This window comes from Dromiciops gliroides, chromosome 2, assembly GCF_019393635.1.
Source record: "Dromiciops gliroides isolate mDroGli1 chromosome 2, mDroGli1.pri, whole genome shotgun sequence".
Classification (NCBI taxonomy): Eukaryota; Metazoa; Chordata; class Mammalia; order Microbiotheria; family Microbiotheriidae; genus Dromiciops; species Dromiciops gliroides.
The window spans coordinates 358,996,917-359,010,706 of NC_057862.1; positions in this window are offsets into that span (position 1 = coordinate 358,996,917).

Consider the following 13,790-nt stretch of genomic DNA (forward strand, 5'->3'; position numbering starts at 1 on the left):
CTCTGAACTGCCTGACCCAGAGTCACCATGAATCCTTATGACGATGGATGTTTCTGTCGGATTTGTTCCCTTGCCTAATGGATCAGGGCAGAGTGTCATAATGGATAATGAATGGTCTGAGCTGGTGGTAACTGAAGTGGTTTGTTGCTTAGCAACAAGAGCATTTCCTGAGTGAGGAGAAGGACTTCAGGATCCAAGATAGGGGTAGGGTTTAACTATGAATAAATGAGACACACACACACACACACACACACACACACACACACACACACTCTTCTATGCGGTGACTATAGCCTTGAGAACATTCAGCCTTTGGAAGAGGCTTACCTCCAATGTCCTTTACTACAGGAAGAAGGAATGACTCAACAAAATCATGGACTTACTTCAAAAAAAAAAAAAAAAAAGGAAGGATGCCTCTCTCCCCTACTCGAAAACAGGAGCAGATTGTCTTGCAGTGGGAGCATATCCATAAATGGAAGGAAGGCAAGGCCTGCAAGAAGCTCACAGAATCACAGAATCGGAGAGTTGGAAGGGATCTGTCAGAGGCAATCAGTTCAGCCATGAACTCAAGGGATCCTTCCTATGACATGCCTGACAAATGGTCATCCAGCCCCTGCTTATAGAGCTCCAAAGAGGAGGAACCCACCAGCTCCCAGGACAGACAGGACGATGCTGTGCAGCAGCTCTGATTGTTGGGAAGTCTTTCCCACATCAAATCCACGTGTGCTTATCTTGGTGTCAGTCCATGGCCCTTGGTCTAATCCCTTGGGGCTAAATAGTACAATATGAACCCCTCTTTCCCATGACAATCCTTCAAATACTTTGAAGACAGTTATCGTGTTCTCCCCCAAGACTCCCCCACCCCTGGCTGCAATTCTTCCCTTCTCCAGGTCAATCATGCCCATTTCCTTCAACTGATCCTTTTAGGTTATGTACTCACAGTCCTTCACCATCCCAATTGTGCACCTCTGATAACTCTTTGGTTTATCAGTGACACCCAGAGCTAAGCACAATACTCCAACAAATGAGGTCAAATAAGGGCTGAGGACAGGGATACTATCTCTTCCTCCCTATCCCTGGAAGTTATGCTTCTCTTAAAGCAACCCCAAATCACATCAGCTTTGTTGGCTGTCTATTGTACTACTGACTCATTTTGAGCTTGCAGTCCATTAAGACCCTCAGATCCTTTTTCAAAACAGTCCTTTCCAAATATATCTCTCAGGATTTTATTTGCGTGAAGTTGATTTTTTTTGTATCCAAAGAAAGATCCTATCTCTATCCTCACTAAATTCCATCCATGCTCTTAGCCTGTCAAAATCCTTTTGGATCCATACTCTGTTATCCAGTGTGTTAGCTATTCCTCCTGGCTTTGTGTCATCTACAAATGTGATGAGTATATCATCCATGTACTTATCCAAGTCATTTATAAGAATATTAAAGAGCAAAGAGACAACCAAAAATATTGGAGGTACTTCATCAGAGACCTCCTGCCACATTAACATCCAATAAACTATTCTTTGAGTCCAGGCATCCAACCAGTTCTGAATTCATCTGACTATATTACTTTCTGATCCATAGTTTTCCATCTTCTCCACAAGAATAGTATGAGACACTTTATCAAAAGCTTTTCTTAAATCTAGCATAATAGAAGTGGCCAGTGAGTGACCAATAAGTGGCCAATGAGAGGCCAATCTTGGAACATGTATAATATACCCTTCCTAGTACTATACCACGTGAAAACTTTGTTCATTTATGTCTGGAAATGTGTTGGAGGGTCCTTTCTGTCCCACTTCAGAGTACAGGAAAGTATCAACCTCTGTCGTCTCAGCTTCCTCAACTGTAAAATGGAGAAATTAATAAACACCTATCTCCCAGGGTTGTTGTGAGGACCAAATGAGATAGCATTTGTAAAGCTTTCAGCACAGTGCTTAGAACATAATAGGCACTTAATAAATTCTCTTTCCCCTCCACCTTCCTACTGACTTACTATATGATGATGAAAAGCCTCTTAACTGGCTACTGAGCTGGAATTGTGTACATAGAAAAGGCCCAAGTGAAGGAACGAATACTTGTTCTTTTCTCTGGTGGCTTTCTACTTAGAAAGAAGAACATCTGAGAGTCTTTGGGTGGAGGGGAGAGGTGGCAGCAGGTTATGACCTCGTGAGCTTCAAAAAGGTAGGAAGAACCATCAAAGGTGAGCCCTTAGCAATCAGAGCCAGTAGCAAGGGTAGCCAAGTCCAGGGAGGAGTCAACCCTGAGGAGCACACTGTTTCACCCAGCCCAGCATTTAATGGACCTGACAGCTGAGACACCATGTACTGACATTACTAGGGAGCAACTGGTCCATTGAGTAGGATGTAGTTACTTCACCCAAAAGTGCACTTGGGGGGGACTTCCCTGGGCCAAGAAGTACTCGCCCCTTGGGTTGGATGGAGGGGCAATGTTTTGTAGCAACTACTTTAAGTCCATTCCCTCCAGGGATCAAGTGGGCATGTCAAGGGGAGGATGGTGCCTTCATTTGGGGAGGACAACATAACTTTTTAGTAAATACTCCTTTCTAAAGGCTAATCTATGTTAATTCATTAAAGTTACCAAGGTAACTTTACCTTGGTACGGTTTAACTTTGTGAGGTTAATTCATTAATGGATATTCATTAATGATATTGGATAACACAACCAATTTGTGTTTCCCCCAGTTTGATGGGGATTCATGAGCAACAATACTAGACTTCTTCTTCTTCTTCTTCTTCTTCGGCGGGGGGGGGGGGGGGGCAGGGCAATGAGGGTTAAGTGACTTGCCCAGGATCACACAGCTAGTAAGTGTCAAGTGCCTAAGGTCAGATTTGAACTCAGGTCCTCCTGAATCTAGGGCTGGTGCTTTATCCACTGTGCCACCTAGCTGCCCTCAACAACAATACTAGAAACCCCAGCCCCTCAGTGTTACTCCTAGAACCCTGAGTATAAAAATAGGGCCCCACCCTCTGGGGGTCCAACCTGCCAACGTTTCTGGAAGTTGGTATAACAACTCCAGAGTATGCACAAGTTAAACAATATCCATAGCCTTCCTGGAGTAGCTAGGTAATGCAGTGAAGAAAGCTCTAGACCTGGAGTCAGGAAGACTCATCTTTCTGAGTTCAAATCTGGCTTCAGATACTTACTAGCAGGGGCAGCTAGTTGGCGCAATGGATAAAGCACCAGCCCTGGATTCAGGAGGACCTGAGTTCAAATCCAGCCCCAGACACTTGACACTTACTAGCTGTGTGACCCTGGGCAAGTCACTTAACCCCCATTGTCCGCAAAAAAAAACAAAAACAAAAATTACAAATTGCTTTTATATATAACCTATATCAGATTACCTACTGTCTAGGGGAGGGGGGCACGGAGGGAAGGGAGGGAGAAAAATCTGAAATTGGAAAGCTTGTATAAACAAAAGTTGAGAACTATCTTTACATGTAACGGGAAAAAAATAAAATACTTTATTTAATTAAAAAAAAAAAAACCCAGATACTTACTCACTCTGTGACCCTGGATAAGTCACTCAATCCTGTTTGCCTCACTTTCCTTATCTATAAAATGAGCCTATACAATCAACAAAACAGTAAATAAAGCCCTGATTTGTAGCATTCACCAATTTTTAAAGTGTAGATGCTTACACTAAAAATATATCATTCAATTCTTGCTGGCTCTAGCCCATCTCCCACCTATCTTCTTCCTTAAGGATCTATCCCTTTCTTTCATGTCCACTGCTGTAATCCCCAGCCTACTGTCTACTTCCTTTCCATTTCTTCTTTGGGGACTTGTCCATGGATTCTGTGGGGAGAACTGCCCTCTGTACCACTCTTCCCTACTTCCCTCAACATCTCATCTTTGCCCCAACTGCCATAATTCTTTTTTTGTTGTTGTTTTGTTTTGTTTTGTTTTGTTGCAGGGCAATGAAGGTTAAGTGACTTGCCCAGGGTCACACAGCTAGTAGTAAGTGTCAAGGGTCTGAGGCCGGATTTGAACTCAGGTCCTCCTAATCCAGGGCCAGTGTTTTATCTACTGAGCCACCTAGCTGCCCCCATAATTCTTTTTTTTTTTTTTAGTGAGGCAATTGGGGTTAAGTGACTTGACCAGGGTCACACAGCTAGTAAGTGTTAAGTGTCTGAGGCCGGATTCGAATTCAGGTACTCCTGACTCCAGGGCCAGTGCTCTATCCACTGCTCTACCTAGCTGCCCCCCCCCATAATTCTTAATGATGGCTCTGGTATCCCATTTTCTTTTTCTTTTTTTAATAATAGACATTTTTATTTAAAGTTTTAAGTTCCAAATTTTATCCCTCCTTCTCTCCCTCCCTTCTCCCCTCCCTGAGGTGGTAAACAATCAGATGTGGGTTGTACATGTGCAGTTATGTAAAATATTACCATATGAGTAATTTTGTATAAGAAAACTTGAATAAAAGAAAAAAAGGAAGTAAATGAAAAATAGCACACTTCAGCCTGTGTTCAATCAATATCAGTTCTTTTTTTAGAGGTGGATAGTATGCTTTATCATTAGTCCTTTGGGATTGTCTTGGATCATTGTATTGCTGAGAATAGTTAAGTCATTCATAGTTCTTCATTAAACAATATTGCTGTCTCTGTGCACAACTTTCTCTTGGTTCTGCTTACTTCACTTTGCATCAGTTCATATAAGTCTTTCCAGGCCTTTCTGAAATCATCCTATTTGTCATTTCAATAATATTCCATCACCATCAAATATCACAACATGTTTAGCCATTCCCTAATTGATGGGTATCCCTTTGACTTTTTTTTTTTTTTAGTGAGGCAATTGGGGTTAAGTGACTTGCCCAGGGTCACACAGCTAGTAAGTGTTAAGTGTCTGAGGCCGGATTTGAACTCAGGTACTCCTGACTCCAGGGCCAGTGCTCTATCCACTGTGCCACCTAGCTGCCCCCTCCCTTTGACTTTTTTTTTTATGTATAAGGTATTTTATTTTTTCCATTACATGTAAAGATAGTTCTCAACTTTTGTTTATACATGCTTTACAATTTCAGATTTTTCTCCCTCCCTCCCCTCCCTCCCCCCCTCCCCTAGACAGCAGGTAATCTGATATAGGTTATATCTATATATCTCTATACATATACATATACATATAGATATATACACACACATATATATACACATAATAACATTAATCCTATTTCTGCATTAATCTTGTTACAAGAGAAAAAATCAGAGCAGTGATGCAAAACCTCAAAATAGAAAAAAAAAACAGTACCCAAAACAAAAGAAATAATATGGTTCAATCAGCATCTATACTCCACAGTTCTTTCTTTCTTTTTTTTTTTTCTTGGATTTGGAGATCCTCTTCTATCATGAGTTCCCTGGAACTCTTCTGTACCATTGCATTGGTGAGAAGAATATAGTCCATCACAGTAGGTCAACACTCAATGTTGATGATACTGTGTACAATGTTCTTCTGGTTCTGCTCATCTCACTCATCATCAGCTCACGTAAGACCCTCCAGGTTTCTCTGAACTCTTCCTGCTCATCATTTCTTACAGCACAATAGTATTCCATTGTATTCATATACCACAACTTGTCCAGCCATTCCCCAATTGATGGGCACCCCCTCAACTTCCAATTCCTTGCTACCACGTAAAGAGCAGCTATAAATATTTTTGTACATGTGGGTCCCTTTCCCCCTTCCATGATTTCTTTGGGCAAAAGACCTAAAAGTGGAATTGCTGGGTCAAAGGGTATGCACAGCTTTATCGCCCTTTGGGTATAATTCCAAATTGCTCTCCAGAATGGTTGGATCAGCTCACAGCTCCACCAACAATGCATTAGTGTTCCAATTTTCCCACAGCCTCTCCAACATTTATTATCTTCCTTTTTTGTCATTTTAGCCAATCTGATAGGTGTCAGGTGGTACCTCAGAGTTGTTTTAATTTGCATCTCTCTAATCATTAGAGATTTAGAGCATTTTTTCATATGGGAATAGATAGTTTTGGTTTCTTCATCAGAAAACTGCCTGTTCATATCCTTTGACCATTTCTCAATTGGGGAATGACTTGGATTCTTATAAATTTGATTTAATTCCCTATATATTTTAGAGATGAGGCCTTTATCAGAAGCACTGGCCTCAAAAATTGTTTCCCAGCTTTCTGCCTCCCTTCCAATTTTGGATGCATTGCTTCTGTTTGTACAAAAATTTTTTAATTTAATATAATCAAAATCATCCATTTTGCATTTTATAATATACTCTATCTCTTGTTTGGTCAAAAACTGTTTTCCTTTCCAAAGATCTGATAGGTACACTATTCCTTTCTCTCCTAATTTACCTATGGTATCACCTCTTATGTCTAAATCATGTATCCATTTTGACCTTATTTTAGTATAAGGTGTAAGATGTTGGTCTATGCCTAATTTCTGCCATACTATCTTCCAGTTTCCCTCCCTTTGACTTTTAATTCTTGGCCACCACAAAAATCGCTGCTATAAATACTTTTGTACAAATAGATATTTTTCTCTTTTTTGGGACATAACAGTGGTATTTCTGGATCAAAGGGTATGCACAGTTTGATAGCCCTTTGGGCATAGTTCCAAATTATTCTCCAGAATGGTTGGATCTTTTCACAACTCCACCAACAGTATATTAGCATCCCAGTTTTCTCATATCCCCTCCAATATACATTTTCCTTTTTTGTTATATTTGCCACTCTGATAGGTGTGAGGTGATACCTCAGAGTTTTAATTTGCATTTCTCTGATCAATAGTGATTTAGAGCATTTTTTCATATGATGATAGGTAGTTTTATCCTTTGACCATTTATCAGTTGGGGAATTACTTGTATTTTTATAAATTTGACTCAGTTCTCTACATATTTGAGAAATTAGGACTTTATCAGAGATATTTGTTTCAAAAATTCTTTCCCAGTATTCTGTTTTCCTTATAATCTTGGTTACATTAGCTTTGTTTATGAAAAACCTTTTTAATTTTATATAGAAAATTATCTATTTTACATTTTGTTTTGCTCTTTATATATTCTTTGCTCCTAAATTCTTCCTCTGTCCATAAATCTGACAGATAAATGATTCTATGCTCTTTCTTTTTTTTTTTTTTTGGCAGGGCAATGGGGGTTAAGTGACTTTCCCAAGGTCACACAGCTAGTAAGTGTCACGTGTCTGAGGTCGGATCTGAACTCAGGTCCTTCTGAATCCAGGGCTGGTACCTTATCCGCTGTGCCAACTAGCTGCCCCCCATGCTCTCTTAATTTGCTTTTGGTATCCTCCTTTACCTGTAAATCATGTATTCATTTTGACCTTATTTTAGTATATATTGTGAGATGTTGGTCTATTACTAGTTTCTGCCATATTGTTTTCCAGTTTTCCTTGAAATTTTTGTCAAATAATGAGTTTTTGTTCATGTGGGTTATACATGTACAGTTATGTAAACATGAGTTTTGTCTGGATCTTTGGATTTATCATATACTAGATTACTATGGTCATTTACTATAGTGTAATTTCTACCTATTCTATTCCACTGATTCACCCCTCTATTTCTTAGCCAGTACCAGAGTGTTTTTATAATTTCTGGTATCCCATTTCAAAACTCATTCAATAAAATTTACCAAGCTACCAAAAATAGAAAGCAAGAGAAATGGATGAGACCTAACTCTGTCCTCCAGAAAGTCATACACCATGGTTTGTCTGTGGGGCTCAAAACTCTAAGGGCCTCATCTCCTGCTGTGTTTAAGTGGTATGATTGGAGTCACTGGATGCCTAGGACATCTTCACAGGTAGCCCCCAGCCCCTTCCTTCTCCAGCCAAAACTAAGACCTTCCTGGGGCTTGGTGGAATATACCTATAGTCCCTGCTACTGGGGAGGCTGAAGGTGGTGGTCTCTTGAGTTCCATCACTCTGAGCTTTGGAGGGCTCAGCCAATCAGGTGTCCTCACTAAGTCTGCTGCCAATGTGGTAAGCCCAGGGAGCAGAGGACCAAAAAGCCTTCTGGGGGGGTGGGGTGATGGGCAGTCTAGAGAGAAAACGGGCCGGTCAAATCACCTGTACCCATCAGTAGTGGCTTGGAGTCCATGACTGTCTGCTGTACCTCCAGCCTCGGTGAGGTAAGGAGACCTAGTCTCAAAAAAACTAACAAAATAAAACAAACAAAATATCTGAGACCTGGGGATAGTCACACACATACAAGTATGTATATGCACCCATAAAAATCACAGATACACACATGTCAATAAAGTCATATGATACACATTACAGACTCACATATATACGTTATATACGTTCATAGTCTCACACACATGGATAGACTATAACACTCACACATACAAATTACACTAATGCCTGGATACCTTTGTAACATCACTATGTACAAGACATACTCAGATTCATACTCACACAGCCATTAATACTCAATCTCATATATACAGATGATCACACACATATTTACATTCACATACATAAGTGGACATACGTGCATACTCATTCACCTATATTTGGGAACCTCCACATTTAAACTGACACTTTGGCACACACTGACACACGCTTACACTCAGATTCACGTACATTCACACTCACCCTCAGACTAACATAAACTGCTCATTTAAAAAAAAAAAGACCTTTGTTCATTTCCAAACAGATGCTTCTTTGCCTTCTGCTCCTCGTATTACCTCGAAAGCCCTTCTCTAGTAATTTTTCCAAATCACAGTAATTACCTCATTACTTTGATATTAATAGAATTCACATGGCACAAAGGAGCTAATTGAAATTAACCCATGCCTTTTGTGTTTAAGAGGAATTCGTGGAGGCAACAATCTTACCAGGTTCCTGGGTAAGGTAGGAGGAGGGATCCAAAGTCCTATTCCCTCCCTGCTCCCCCTGTCCCCACTTTATCCTCCCCTTATCTCCCTTAGCTGTCTCCCTGCTCCCATCAGACTACAGTCCCTTAGGGCATGTGAGCCTGGCAGGCTGAGAAAGGAGAGGGCTTTGCTAGGCTGTCTACACTGTCTTTAGGTTATTCTGGGGGCTGAGACCTGGACTCCTAGGGCAGGGACCTGCCTGCCTCCTGATATCTCCCAGTGCTCACAGAGGGCCAGGAGGAGGAGTTTGTAGTGCCATAGTCCCTGGAATTTCATTCCTCTGTTACAGGGCCAGTTCCTGTACTTGGTTTTCTTCCAACAACTACAGAGCCAAGTAGCAACATACCTGGGAGCCCACTCTCAACCAGCACACCCCGAAGGAAGTTGGTCCAGGTGTCCCACAAAAGTATCCCCACAAACCCCAGTCTCAAGATCCAAGAAACCCACTGGGGCGGGGGGGGGGGGAGAGTTATAGCCTTTTCGTGTACAGTGCCTGGCAGCCTGGAAAAGACCATGGACCGCTTCTTAGAATACCATTTTTGGTGCATGAAATAAAATACATAGAGCTACAGAGGAAACCAATGACATTAAAATACAGTTATTGGGCAGCTAGGTAGCACAGTGGATAAAGCACTGGCCCTAGATTCAGGAGGACTTGAGTTTAAATTCATCCTCAGACATTTGACATTTATTAGCTGTATGACCCTGGGCAAGTTACTTAACCCTCATTGCCCTGCAAAATATATATAGTTATCAAAATATTCCTGGAGAAAGTTTATGGACTCCAAATTAAGAACTTCTGTGCCTAGAAAGGGATGCTGCAAGGGTTGGACTTGATAACCTGAACTCTCTGAATTTTTTCTGCTGATTTCTGGAACTGAATCCTGACTCTGCTACTCACTAGCCATGTGACTTCATTTCTCTGGTCCCTAGTTTCCCAATTGGCAAAGTAAACGGGCTGTAGTAAATGATCTGTAAGGTCTCCCTCCAGATCTACATGTAGGAACCTAGGACCTCTAACATATGCACCTGACAGGTGCTGATCTCCAGTGTCCTGAGGGCATCCATCCAGCCTCAACTAGAATAGCTCTAGGCCAATCCAGCAAAGGCAAATTTAGGAAATCTACCTTCTCTTCTCATCTCTTTCTAGTGAAAGCCATCTCTTTCTTCAACCCCTTCCTCCTCCCCCCATGTGCCTGAAAAGAACCTACTCCTCTAAAAACACTTCCCAGGTGAAAGTGATACCTCTGTTCTCCAATTTCTCAGAGTACTTTACTCTGTCTCTCTTTCAGCCTTATCTCGTTCTTCCTTGCATCAGTTATTTGTATACTTGGTTTTCCCCCATTAGATTACAAATTCCTGGTTCATATCAATTTTTATATCCCTAACACCCATCACAAGGGCATGCACACAGTGGGTGCTTAATAAATATTTGCTGAATTGAATTAAAATCATCCAATGACAAATTCTCTTAAAACTCATGTTCCAGGGGGCGGCTAGGTAGCGCAGTGGATAAAGCACCAGCCCTGGATTCAGGAGTACCTGAGTTCAAATCTGGCCTCAGACACATGACACTTACTAGCTGTGTGACCCTGGGCAAGTCACTTAACCCCCATTGCCCCGCAAAACAAAACAAAACAAAACAAAAAAAACCTCATGTTCCTCTAGGCATGGTGTCCACTAAAGAGACTGATGAACCTCTTGAGCTTATAGAGTTCTGAGCTCCATTGGCCAATCAGGGGGTCCTCACTATGTAAGGTACAAATAGGGTAAACCCCTCCAGGAACATGGGACCACCAAGCTACAAAGGGAGGGAGGAACCAGCCCAGATCAGGAAGGAGAGCAGGGCAAAACTCCCGTGCTCATCAGCTAAAGGATTGACTCATGAATGGCCACTGCATTTCTGGCCTGGACAAGATAGGGAGGCCCAGTCTCAAAAAACCAACAGTTAAAAAAAATCTATGTTGGGGCAGCTAGGTGGCACAGTGGATAAAGCACCAGCCCTGGATTCAGGAGGACCTGAGTTCAAATTTGACCTCAGACACAACACTAGCTGTGTGACCCTGGGCAAGTCACTTAACCCTCATTGCCCTGCAAAAATTTTTAAAAAGTTAAAATTCATGTTCCTAAAAGGTAATATTCATCAAATTTATAGGATTTCAAATATGAGAGGATAATTTCAGATCCCACAAAGCATTCTGGCTTCATTGGTATTTTTCTTTATTTTGCCTGCTTTAGGATATGTAAAGTATTTTTTTAGCTTTAAAAATAAAAATATAACCTATATCAAATTGCTTACTGTCTTAAGGAGGAGGGAGGGAAGGAGAAAATCTGGAACTAAAATTTGTTTTAAATGAATGTTAAACATTGTTTTTACATGTAATTGGAAAAAACAAAATACTATTTAAAAATAAAAATAAAAAGCTTGTATATTTCACTAATACCTCACCTGGAACCTCTAAAGAGACAGTCAGGACCAAAAACACCTTTAGAGATGAATACTGATTCAAGGAACACCAACTTGGGAAGCAACATTGACCACAGAAAGAGCCCTAGATTGGGGGGGGGGGAGGAGTTGGCTTTAAATCCTGGTTCTAGGTGGCACAGTGGATAAAACACCAGCCCTGGATTCAGGAGTACCTGAGTTCAAATGCGGCCTCAGATAATTGACACTTACTAGCTGTGTGACCCTGGGCAAGTCACTTAACCCCAATTGCCTAATAAAACAAAACAAAACAAAAAATCCTGGTTCTTCAACTAACTACCTGTGTGGCCTTGTTTTCTCACCTGCAACATGAGGGGACTAGATGGCCTTCCAAAGCCCCTCCTAGCACCATTGGTGGTATCAGCAGACACATCAGAGTGGGAGCACAGAGACCCCTGGGCTCAACAGGCCAGAGAATGCGGCTTAAAGGGAAAGAAGAGGAGGTAGGGGGGTGTGTGAAAATTGTTTGTAAGAGGCTCACCTCAGGACCCTCTCATGGTCCTGTATCACTTTGTGCTCTTCCTTCCCTCATTTCCTCTAAAGAACACCTCTAAAGGGTGTCCCCAGCCAGGGAGCAATTCAGGACTTAGGCAGCCAGTGTTGGTGTCCAGGGAAAGCCCTTGCCCAGGCCTGTAGCCCCTGTCACCAGGCAGAGCCCTGGGCAGAGCAGAGGCTTTTGGGACCACCAGAGCCCAGCTTGGGTGGGGGAGTGCTTTTCTAACCCTGAGCACCTTCCAGGGGTGAAGGACCCTGGCTGCTCTGCTCAAACCTTCTTGCTGCCTCCTTCATATTGCTGGCCTCAGTGGGAAATGTAGGGCCTCGGAGAGGAGCTCAGGGAAGAGATGCTGAGACTCCTGGCTGGGCCCTATGCCATCCTGCTTGATTTCACAGCCCAGCTGTCAAGCCTCGGCACCAGGGGTCTGGGGAGGGCAGGGGGGCACAGGGAGCTGTGACTTCCCGGCCCCAGGCTCTATACACACTCTCTCTCTCTTCTCATACATACATACACACACACACACACACACACACACACACACACATACACACACACACACACACACACCCCTCCCTCATTTCAAGTCAGAAGGCTGTGGCAGCATCTTTGCTGATTCCCTGCTACCTCCAGCACCACCTACCCCTCTGTTTTTCCTGGGGCTTCTCTTGCACCCACCCTCTTCTCTCACTGCCCTGGGCCCTCTGCCAGGTGGAAGCTGGCTGGGCTGCTCTGAAACCAGCTGCTCAGCCCCTTGCCACTCTCCTTACCTCATCCCATCCAGTGGGGAAGAAGAAAGAAGGGGAGAAATAGGGTTCTGCCTCTGGTACAATAGAAAGCCCTGACTGAGGGGACAGGCCCTGGGTTCAAATGCTACTTCTGAGTCTTACTGCCTGTGTGACCGTGAACACATAACTTTACCACCCTTTGCCTCAGTTTCTTCATCTGTACAATACAGGGTGGGCTAGACGGGTGTTGGAGGTCCCTCGCAGTTACATTTCTATGATCCCTCTGAGAAGCTCCTAAAACAATTACTGCCCTCAAGCCCATTTCAAGAGGCAGGGAATGGGGAGTGGGGGAGGGGATGCTGCTGCCAAGAGAATACTTGGGTTGAAAGTCTGGAGACCGGGATTCTAGTACTGGTTCTGCCTCAACTTGTAGTGTGACCTTGGGCAGGTCCCCAGAGTTCTCTGGGGATCAGTTTCCTAATTGTTAAGAAGGAACCTTCTTCCCTGCAGATATGAAGTCCCAATGAAGTCCAGAGTATTTAAAAAGTGTCTGTGAGAGGTGATTATGATGCAAAATAGATGCAAATCAGTAACTGGAGAGCTCAGTTTTGCTTCTCCCCTACTTTTTTTTTTTTTAACTTGCTTGTCTGGAGGGGAAAATAGGAGGGGGCCTGGGAGGAGCTGGGGGAGGGGCTGACACCTGGAGCCTAAAGCCTAGTTCCAAGGTTGGGAGGAGGATCCCCCATGGCTCCTGGGCTCCTGTTTTTATTTTAAGCCAGATTTCTGGCAGCTGATTGACAAGAGGGCCTCGGCCACCAGGACTCCCTGCGGTGGACAGTCTGGCTGGGGCCGGAGTCAGAGCAGCAGCTGGACCAGGCGAAAAGCTGCTGATGTCCTGGTTGTGGAGACCAGCTGACAAAGGTCACTTGCAAATGCACTCACACACCGACCTTCCAATCCGGGCTGTGGACTTTCTTCTATCGGCCCCCCCACCCCTGCTTCCACACTCATACATGTGCACAACATTCTCATGAACACACAATCACCCACAAGGAGAACTGTCTCCAAAGACTCAATCCCTCTCTGCTTTCGGTTGACACCGGATCCCTGGGGCCAGGAATGAGGCCACTAGCCACTGGCCTATTCTGTCCTGTCCTTGGAGCTGCCCAGCAAGATCCTGGAGACTGTCAGAGTGCTGTGGAGGTGGGGGTGGGGGAGACAAACAA